The sequence below is a fragment of the Micromys minutus genome (assembly GCF_963924665.1).
Source record: "Micromys minutus genome assembly, chromosome: 15".
Taxonomy (NCBI): Eukaryota; Metazoa; Chordata; class Mammalia; order Rodentia; family Muridae; genus Micromys; species Micromys minutus.
In genome coordinates this window covers 49,272,404-49,282,425 of record NC_137984.1, presented here as the reverse complement: position 1 = coordinate 49,282,425, position 10,022 = coordinate 49,272,404, and the positions used below count along the sequence as shown (strand labels likewise).

The 10,022-nt window shown below is 44.5% G+C and overlaps 1 pseudogene across 1 annotated transcript; it reads right to left on the bottom strand.

Moving 5' to 3' along the window:
- Positions 1 to 5,782: 5,782 nt before the first annotated feature.
- LOC308430458 (small ribosomal subunit protein uS12-like) lies at positions 5,783 to 6,685 on the bottom strand (annotated as a pseudogene). Its single transcript has 2 exons — positions 6,638 to 6,685; positions 5,783 to 6,156 (listed from the first exon to the last, which is right to left on the bottom strand). The product of its transcript is annotated as a small ribosomal subunit protein uS12-like (transcript).
- Positions 6,686 to 10,022: the final 3,337 nt, after the last annotated feature.

Below are 10,022 nucleotides of genomic sequence, written 5' to 3'. Positions count from 1 at the left end.
ATCATCTCTGCTTTCTCAGTGAAGAGATTACGGGGGAAGGGTCACTATACCCACTCAACATTTATGTGGGTACTGGGAATTTGAACACCAGCCCTCACACCTGCAAACAAGTACTTTACCCACTGAGCAATCTCCCCAGCCCATGTGGAATTTTGTCCTGTTGTTTTGTTGAGGCACAATCTTTCTCCATAGACCAGGCTGACCTTGAACTTGTGATATTCCTGCCTTTGCCTTCTCAGTGCCGAAGTCATAGGCGTGGGCCTCCTTGCCTGGTAATCTGTTTTAACAAACCCTCCAGGGGACTCTGACTTAGTCTCAACTCTGAGAAGAACATTAGACGTGATTCCAGTGATCTTGTCTCTACCAGAGGGCACATCCTGTTGCAGCTTCAATATTCCTCAGAAGAAAAAAAAAATTCCATTCCTTTGAGCACACAGAGAGAGAGAGAGAGCTATAAATAGCACATACTTGCTTACCAGCAGCTGGAGATCCAGCCCGTATAGACTGCCACCAGCAGTCACTGTGAAATACCAGCCTCTGATAGAAAAGACGAATTTGTGTGCTTGGGGAACAGGGTGGAGGAGAGCTCCTTCTAAGCCGTGCTCACTGAAATTAAAACGGGTTTGCAGCAGACTTTTTGGGAGGGTGAGCCACTTCTAGTCCTTGTCCTTAACGAGTGGAGCTAACGTGGAACCTGTTCACACCCACCGCCCTCTGCTCCAACTGCATTTGAGGATTTAGAGATACAGCAAGACCTGGGCTAAGGCAGTAAAACCGGAAGGACCGGAAGCCTGACTGCTTTCCCTGCTCTTAAGTCCTGAGTCACCACATGACCTCGGAACGTTCCTGAAGCTTTTAGCAGCTTGTCTTCCTGTGTGTGCCACAGACAGGATCATTCTCCCTCCTTACAGAATGGTAGGCGAGGGTCATCACATGAGCTAGGAGACCACAGACAGAGCTGGCCTGGGTTAGGTCTTTGCCTTACTTGCTCTGGACTTGGCAAGAAGGCACTGGAAAGTCCCAGCCCTAACTCATGCAGATGGTAGCCTAGTGGTTAACAGAAACCATCCAGGCAACTTGGGCCACTTGACTCTAGGCTTGTTCTTTTGATTCTGAGGAAGCTGAGGAAGAGGAAGTGTGGTTTTAACGATTTTTAATTACTCCCTGGCTACTTTGATGAAAGTGTTTGAGCTCCAAATAAGGGTTCAAAATGCAGAGCAGCTATGGAGAGACTACAAGGGCATCGGTGGACTTTGTCCCCTCCTGGGCAATGCCCTGCCAGCACTATGCCAGTCCAAGAAGCCACTGGGTTCCTGAAACCCCTCCTGACATTAGGAGAGCCTTGTCAAGCAGTGTTTCTTCACTATTTATCCCTTGCAGCATCTGGGTGTTTAACAAGGGTTTGTTTACTAAAGGAAAGACTAGCTCTCCCCTTTAAGGGCCTGCCTGGCTCACATAAAAGCCAAGTACAGCTGACTACACTGGTTCAGTGCTAACCCCAGCTCACAACGTCCAAGTCCGTGGCTGGGACAAGATAAGATTTTCTTTCGAGGACTAAACCAGGCTCAGAGAGAAATAATGACCTGAGTCTATACCTGGTCTAGAAAACTCATCATTCATATGCTAAGGTATTAAGTGACAATCGCTCCACCTAAGAACCCAGAAGCCTTCACACCCAGATCATGGATTTGGGATATAAATAGCATTTGGGCATCATCTCTGAAGGATGAAAACCAGGCTCACATGCAGTTCAGCCTTTTTCCTCTGTTACTAAACTCAACTGCAAACCCCAAAAGAAATTGGGAAAGCTGTAGGAAAAGTGACAGTGCCATTCTGCCCCCCAAGCCCCACCAGAGTCCTGCCAGGATTACAGGGAGAGGGGACACTCTCAGACGCTCCTAACATGTCTCTCAAGAGACTTAGTCAAAGGTGGAGAAGTAGCACATTGGTAGAGTGTGTTTCTAGGCTTCTCAAAGACCTGGGTTCAATCCCAGCACCACACAAATCAGGTATGGTGGTGTGCAAGAGTAGGAACACACACACACACACACACACACACACACACACAATCTGGCCAAGCATGGTTATATCCAGCTGTATTCTCGTCCATGTTGACGATGGAGGAAGAATGCAGGGGTGAAGAGATCAAGGTTATCCTGGGCTATGTAGTGAATTTGAGTCCAGCCTGGAATACAAAAGACATCGTTGCACAAAATAGGGAATAAAATCACAACAATTAACAGTGATAATGGCTGCCGTTTGTTTCTGGGTTTACGAGCCAGTTCAATGGTCTCCATTACCAAGTGAAGCACCTCCATCTCAGAGTGCGACATGACCAAGCAAGATTAAGAAATCAGACAGCTTTTAAAGGGGTTGGAGAGTTGGCTGCGATCCCTGGTCACCTGACCCTGAGGCTGCCAGCCTGGAGAACCAGTCTCTGGCAGAACCCGATATCCTAAGAAGACAACTGACACAGTAGGTCAGCAGCTGCCAAGGCCAACATTTATGGCTTGTCACAGTTGCAGAACCAACACAGTGGTAACCACATAGAACCCAGAAAGCTGAGGCAGAGGGATTACCAAAAGTTTAAGTCTCCAGGCTAGCACGATTACACAGAAAGCACTTGTCTCCAATAAAAATGAAAAATTAAATAAGCTGCAGGTAGATACAAAATGCAAAGGCAAAACTACTATTAATAACATCTAAAATGATGCTAAATTAATATCAGCCAGACTTTGCTTCCCACTGAGAATATACATTAGGAGTTGAATCTTCATATTTCTAATAAAAATAAGTTTTAAAATGACTTGAAAAATGTGATTGTTTCTATTTTTTTTCCAGTTAATAAAACTGAGACATAATAAGTGACTTCCCAGAAGACATAGCTACTGTGACACCCCAGAACCTGCCCTCCTCCGGAGGCTTTGCATCTTTCAGAAAGAGACTGCTATTGAAACAGGACTTCCAAATAAAGAGGTGACATATAGAAGTTGACCTTGTCGTCACCCTGCCTTAATCAGCCCGGCTGGGGATGTACACAGAAAAAAGCCAAACGTCTGTAGTTGTCATAGTTACTGTCACTGCTGTGATACAATTCCAGACCAAACAACGTCAAGTGTAAAGTGGTTGGTTGTGCCTTACAGTTCTCCTCAGAGTTCCACAACCTTCCCAAAGTAACTCAGCATCGGGGACAAAGTGTTCAAACGCTTAAATCTAGGAGGAGCATTTCACCTTCAAACCATGTTGGAATTGGGGATCTTGTTTCTTTAACGTTTGTGTTTTGCATTTTTAATTACGTGTGTCTGGGAAATGGGTACGTGCATGTGCGTGCCTGTGGAGGCCTGTAGGTGCCTGTGGAGGTCACAGACATGAAATCCCCCTCTAATTGGAGTTACAAGCTGCCCGACCAGTGTCGCTGCTGGGAACTGAACTGTTGCTCTTGACCGAAGACTCCTGTCTTCTGCCTCTGAGATACTACTTTTGCACTCGTTTTAAAACACACGTTGTGTAAAATAATACTAGTTTTATTAATACTATTTCTATTAATTTATAATTATATTAAAAATAATTAATTATTACTTTTAAATTAATGTAAATATTAATTAAAAATATCGCTAATCTTGCTAATTGTGTAGTTCAGTAGTAGAGCACTTGCCAAACATGCAGAACCCTAATGCTGCCCCTCCCAAAAACAAATTATTTTTCATGACTTTTATTTGAACTTCTTCATGCACAACCATAATGTTAGCATCTTAATCTCTTAACTATCACACAGACTGTTCTAGAATCATTTAACACCATTTTTGGGAGAATATTATTTCCCCTGTCTAAGCATTTGAAATTTCAAATAAGACAATGTTCTCAGAAATATTATCCTAAAGGCTGGAGAAATGGCTCAACAGTTAAGAGCACTGACTGCTCTTCCAGAGGTCCTGAGTTCAATTCCCAGCAACCACATGGTGGCTCACAACCATCTGTAATGAGATCTGACGCCCTCTTCTGGTGTGTCTGAAGACAGCTGCAGTGTACTTATATATAATAAATAAATAAATCTTTAAAAAAGAAAAAATGTTATTCTACTTTTTCATTTGTCCCTAAACTAAATAATAACTGTTTGCTTATTCGTCTGTTGGTACTGGGGACAGAACTGAAGGTCTCCCACATGCTAAGTACGTTTTCCACCACTGAGCTAAACCTTCACCCTGCTCTCTAATTCTATACCTACCGTGGCTAATGCACAATTAGCAACTCTTCTTTCTGGTCACTTTAGTAGCTGTTCAAAATAGGGTTTCACTATCTTAAACTGGGCTCGTTGAGAAGGGCCTGTCTCTGTCTCCTGAGTGCTGGGATTAAAGACATATACCACTACACTCAGCAACTTTTTGTGATCTTTAAAACACTGAATTGCGGATCCTGGAGAGATGTCTCAGTAGGTAAGAGGGCTGGCTGTGCTGGCAGAGGACGGGAGTTCAGTTCCCAGCACCTACGTCGGGCTGCTCACTGCTGCCTGCAGCTCCAGAGAGCTGATGGCCTGTTCCCACACCTGCAGTCCCGCTGGCCCTGGCCACACACACAGACACGTATGCACATAACTAAAAACAAATAAAATATATGTTTTTTAAAAAAAACCATTAAGAGGTCTTCTTTCAAGTACTAAGAACTCAGTCTGCATTCTTTGTCTCGGGTCGTTTCTATACAGGCTTCCAGAGTATTGACTGGAGTCATTTCAAATCAGTGGGTCCTTCTCAAAAGAGCCCTTCCTCAAAATAACTCCATAATCTTTATTTAGTCTCCCAAATGAGGATATTGCTCTTGCTTCTTGAAGACTTTCAAGGGATAAAAACTTTTGCCTCAAAGAAGCAGCACAAAAATCAAATAAAGGAGTTTTTTAAAAAAAGGAGTTAAAACAAACAAACAAAAAAACCCTTCTCAACATTACCTTGTAGCAAACAATGTTGTTGATAAATACAAACTAAACCTGTAATTGTTACTGTTTTTTAATTGGGTGCTGTGGGACAGGGCTCCTGTATCCCAAGCTGGCTTCAAGTTTGAACTTGTGACCGTCCGTCCATCTGTCCAATGCTGGGATCACAGGTATATGGTCACCACTCCTAGATTGTGGGCTACAGATCAAAGCCAGAGAGAGCCTCGGCTGAGGTACAAATCTCAGACCTGAGCCTGTTCTTTTTAAAGCTGTCTGATTGTTCATACTTGGAGAATTCCTTACTGGGGTTTCTTGCAAAAGCTCGTGAGTCGCCTCTACTCCACATGCAAAAGGCGGTGTTCTCAATAATTCTCTTGTATTCATTCCAGCTTCTAGGATCCAATGGGTACAAACATTGGCATCAGCCTCTGCCCACCCATGGGGCTTGGGGGTGTAAGGGCAGGTTCGCTTAGGCAAGCTGAGACCAGCCCCAAACAGGTAGGCCCCAGTCTGAGGCTGAGGGTGGCCGGCTGCCTCCTCCCCTCCTGGTTCCTTAGGCCAGCTCCTTCACCCCACATCACCTCAAAGTGTCTCACAACATTCAAGATACACATGCACGTATGTTTCCTAATCATCTCCCAGGTTGACTTGCTAGAATTTTATGGCGGTTTTTTTTCTACTTTGCAGCCATCCGTTTTCCGGTAGGCTCTTTAAGAACTTAGTTTGAAGTCGAGTGCTGTGAATACGGTCGCATGGTAGAGGGGGCTGAGAAACAGGCGGTCTTGTTTGGTTTACTTTGAGTCTTTTTTTTTTTTTTCAGAATATGAAAATTTATTACTGTGTTTGCATTGTGAAATTTTAAGATCTTGGTCTTTCCTTCTTGCCTTTGTACAGAGCCAAAATACACACATTGGCTACTTTAACAACCTTAAAGCGCGCTCCAGGAATATCACCTTTTCAACCAAATCCAGCAACCGGAACCTCATCGTGTTTTCCTCAATGAAGTTCAAGCAGCCATCTCTGGGCACGATCTTCCTGCCGTTCTTACTGAGCTGCACCCGGATACGCTTCCTGATGGCGGAATTTGGCTGTTTGGTTTCAACCCCCACTTTTTCCAGCACAACTCCTTCGAACGAGAGGCACCTCCAAACGGATTGGCCATTAGAGGAGTGCCCAAGGGGCTTTCTTGTACTGTTTATTCTGCCGCTTCTGGTCCCGCGGTGACTACGGAGCTTCCGTAGAAAGGGGTCAAGTTTAATCATTAACTTCAGCACCTATGGTGAATTGAGCACCTAGGAGCCCTCCAGCCCTGTTTAGGTGCCGTCTCTGACAGGTCAAGCAACGTGTGTATGTGTGTGTGTGTGTGTGTGTGTGTGTGTGTGTGTGTGTGTGATAGAATAAAACAAGCACACAAACCCTTGTAACGTCATGATGGAAATCCCAGAAGGCTAATCTTGAATCAACCGAGTGTGTGTAGGGGTGACTGTTGGCTGGGCGCCCAGGGAGGCATCTGAAGAAGCACCTCCCACACTAAAACCAAAAACCAACTATGGCAAACTAAGAGGACAACCCAGGTAGAAAAAAATGTCTGCAGAGGCTCCGATGTGGGCTTGAGTTTGACTTTACCGAGGGAAACAGGGCCAGTGTATAAAGTCTGATTAGAGGCCAAGTACCGGAGGGCAGCTCACAGGGATGAAGAGGGGTCCAGTGTACCGATTCAGATCGGACCCCAAACCCCAGGCCATCTGAGGCCTTACCCATGGCGGCGATTTATGAAGTACTTGTTTCCAAGAAGAAAAAAGTCTGGTGATAACCAAGATGGTGGTGACTGTCGTGTCCTGAACATCACGCTGTATGTGTTGTCTGTGAAGTGCTTTCGTGTGTTTGGTTGATCACTCTCAATCGTCTCTCTAAGGAGCAGAAATCACTGGGATTTCAGTGTTATATATAAAGGAAATGAAACCTAGAAAAGTAAAGAAGCTTGTCTGTAGCTGGGAGGGTTTTTAAGAGCCCCATTTTTATAGTTATGTGACCCCAAAATAGCTATTATTTAGAAAGCCTTTGCTAATGAGCATAAAAGGAAAATAAAACTAATTAAGATCACATCACCCTAATAGAGCCATTGTTAACATTTTGGTTTCTGTTTTCCAACATGTTCCAAGTAGGCATTTTAACTATTGCTTTCTTTTAAAAAAAAAATTATAGCGTGTGTGTTTCTGTTTGTGTTTTTACCCACACACAGAAGTCCGTGCCACTGTACACATATGAAGATGTCAGAGGGTAACTTTGAGGAGTTGCTTCTCTCCTACCATGCAGGTCCCAGGCATTAAACTCAGGAAGTCAGGTTTGACAGGGAGCGCCTTCTTTTCCCTCTGAGCCACGCCTCCCTCGCCTGAGCCCTTGACTACTGTTTTCAAATGCATAAGCCCGTCTTCATCTTTTAATGCAATAATCCCTTAGTATAGTTCTGAATGCTTTTATTATTACTTTTGAGAACTGAATGATAGTATGAAAACAATACTGGACTCTTATAAAGTTAATTTATATAAAATATTAGTTAAGAATAGAGTTCATTCCAAAAGATACAGATTGTTACCGGCAGGGCAGGATGGCTCCCAGCTCCAGGGAAACTGAGGCTGGAGGATTGCTATGAGTTTGAGGCCACTCTGGAATACACAGTGTAGCGAGGTCTTTTCTTGTTAACATCAGTAACAAAGGGTCTGGTTAATGGTGGTGTGTCACGCGCCTAATGTCTCGCCAGCAAGAACGACGAGTGGCAACAGGGTTCTTCTGCGAACAACCTTTATTGTACAGTACTCTTGAGCAGGGGACCTCGAGGAAGAAAAGTGCGCTGCTTATATATGTCCAGGAGACTCGTGTCACTACCTGATTGGTGCGCCCTTAGCATGCCCCGAGAGCGGGCTGTGACGGGTGTGACACATGCGCACTACGTCCCTCGGGCTGGACAACAGCTCTGTTTGCTGAATCATCGGCCGGAAGCCGGCGCCATCTTTGGGTGTGGCACAAACGGCTACCAACAGTGGCGATCCATGAAACACAGCGAGTATCCCTAAATGTGCTAGACCCTCTGTGACAAAGGTGGCAAGCATATGCCCCATGAAGTGACACAGAAAAAGAAGGGTCAGGACTCTCTGGGTGCCCAGAGGGAGCAGGTTGTACCAGTGTCTGTGGTAGGCAGCTGAAGTGCATTTACTACAAAAATACTGGAATGCTGAAGAGGACTGTGCAGAGATTGGAGGATATTGAACCCAGCTGTGTGTCTAAGACGATGTTAGCTGAAGCATTATGAACTGGGGGGAATAAGAAGAGAGAGAGCCAGTCAGTCGGTTGAGTTCTAACCAATTTTATTATGAGGGCAATAAAATCACGACACTATAGTCACACACAAAATGTGGCTGGAAGGACACAGACCACATGATTTAGAATGGTGACTGTTAGGAACCGGAAGGATTTTGATTTCTTTTTAATTTTCTTTCTAGTACCTCTGCTGTGACGATTTTCTTCTGAAAGTGGTACTAAATTGCCATTCAGAATTACAGGTTAGAACTAGATGTTTTTAGAATTGAAATGAAGTCCCCAAGTTACCACTAACTTCTAAACTTGTCAGCATTCACAGTTCCGAGTGCCCTGTCAGACCCAAGATACTCCACAGGGGGCCATGGTCAGCCCAGGCCTCATCTGCTCATGGTGCATTTGTGAGTCAGACCCCTTGATAGCAGAATGGCTCCACTCGCCAATGAGCTTGCCTGAGTCTCCAGGACACCTCCAAGCCCTGGGCGCGGTGAAAGATCGCTCATTGCTGCAAATGGGATTTTTACTTTCCACACAGATGTCACAACCCCAAAACCACTTGGAACAACAATACATGTGAGATCTCAAAAAAGTGAGAGCCATTTCTGTTTCAGTACATATTAAAAAACAATTTGTTCTTATCTCTTTATCGACTCTGAGGTCTCACTCCGAAGGCCCACTTCTAGTACGGAGCCGAGCCGTGTGCGCCTCTGTCGCTCAGTCTGAGCCACCACCATGGTCTCACTCTGCATTCTCCCTCCACTGGCGGTTTACTCTGCCTTGGTTACTGCCTCTGTCCCGGGGTGTTTCTTTACCCCAAATCCCAACACAAACACATCTCTAAGGCCCAATAACTTTTCATTCAAGTTTATATATCAAACTCTAAATTCACAAACCCTCTACTCAATTCTATTACATCAAATAGACAAAGATACAAGCTGCCCTTCTATATGAGCTATTAGACCCATAAAATCCTTAAATGTTCATTGATACTTAACACAAATTAAGCCTACCTGGATCCAATTCATCCTTTCCGAAGTCTATCTTCGAATTCTCTCTAGGTCCTCCCTGGTCCTCTCACCTCTGACCCTCTTTCTCCACCTCCTTTGCCCCACCCAATCACTGGCATTTGCTCTTATTTTACTAATTAAAATGGGAAGGTTCTGATGAAGTCCTGAGTAGTGACTAGGCAGGACTTCTTGGGGAAGTGGAATTAGCATTAAAATAGAAAAAATTTCAGGACAATCTACACATCCCAAGTAAGGAAGGTCTCTTGAGACACTTCCACAAAGTGGTACCCACATTCAACACTTTCCTGAGCCAGCTGTGGCCAGCTGTGACCAGCTGTGGCCACCTGCATAGCTATATCTCACTTTTGCATCTCAGTGACCAAAATACTTGTCAGAGGCAGCTTAAGGGAGAAAAGCCCTGCGTTGGCTCACAGTTAGAAGTGTTATTCTCTCAGGGTGCAGAGGCCTAAGAGTCACTCAGGTCATGGTGGCAAAAGTGTGTGATTTAAAGGGAAAACATCTCAAATGTAAATACAGAGTATCTAATAAAAAAAGAAAGGAAGGAAGGAAGGAAGGAAGGAAGGAAGGAAGGAAGAAAAAGAGTGTATGATGGAGTCCATACCATGGCAGACAGAAAGCCAAGACAAGGCTGAAACCAGGGTAAGGTATAGTCTCCAAGGGTCCACCCTAATGGCCTACTTCCACAACTGCATAAATCCAGCTTCTATGGCACCATAAACATGAGTGGAAAAAAAAACCTCAGATGAGTGATTCAC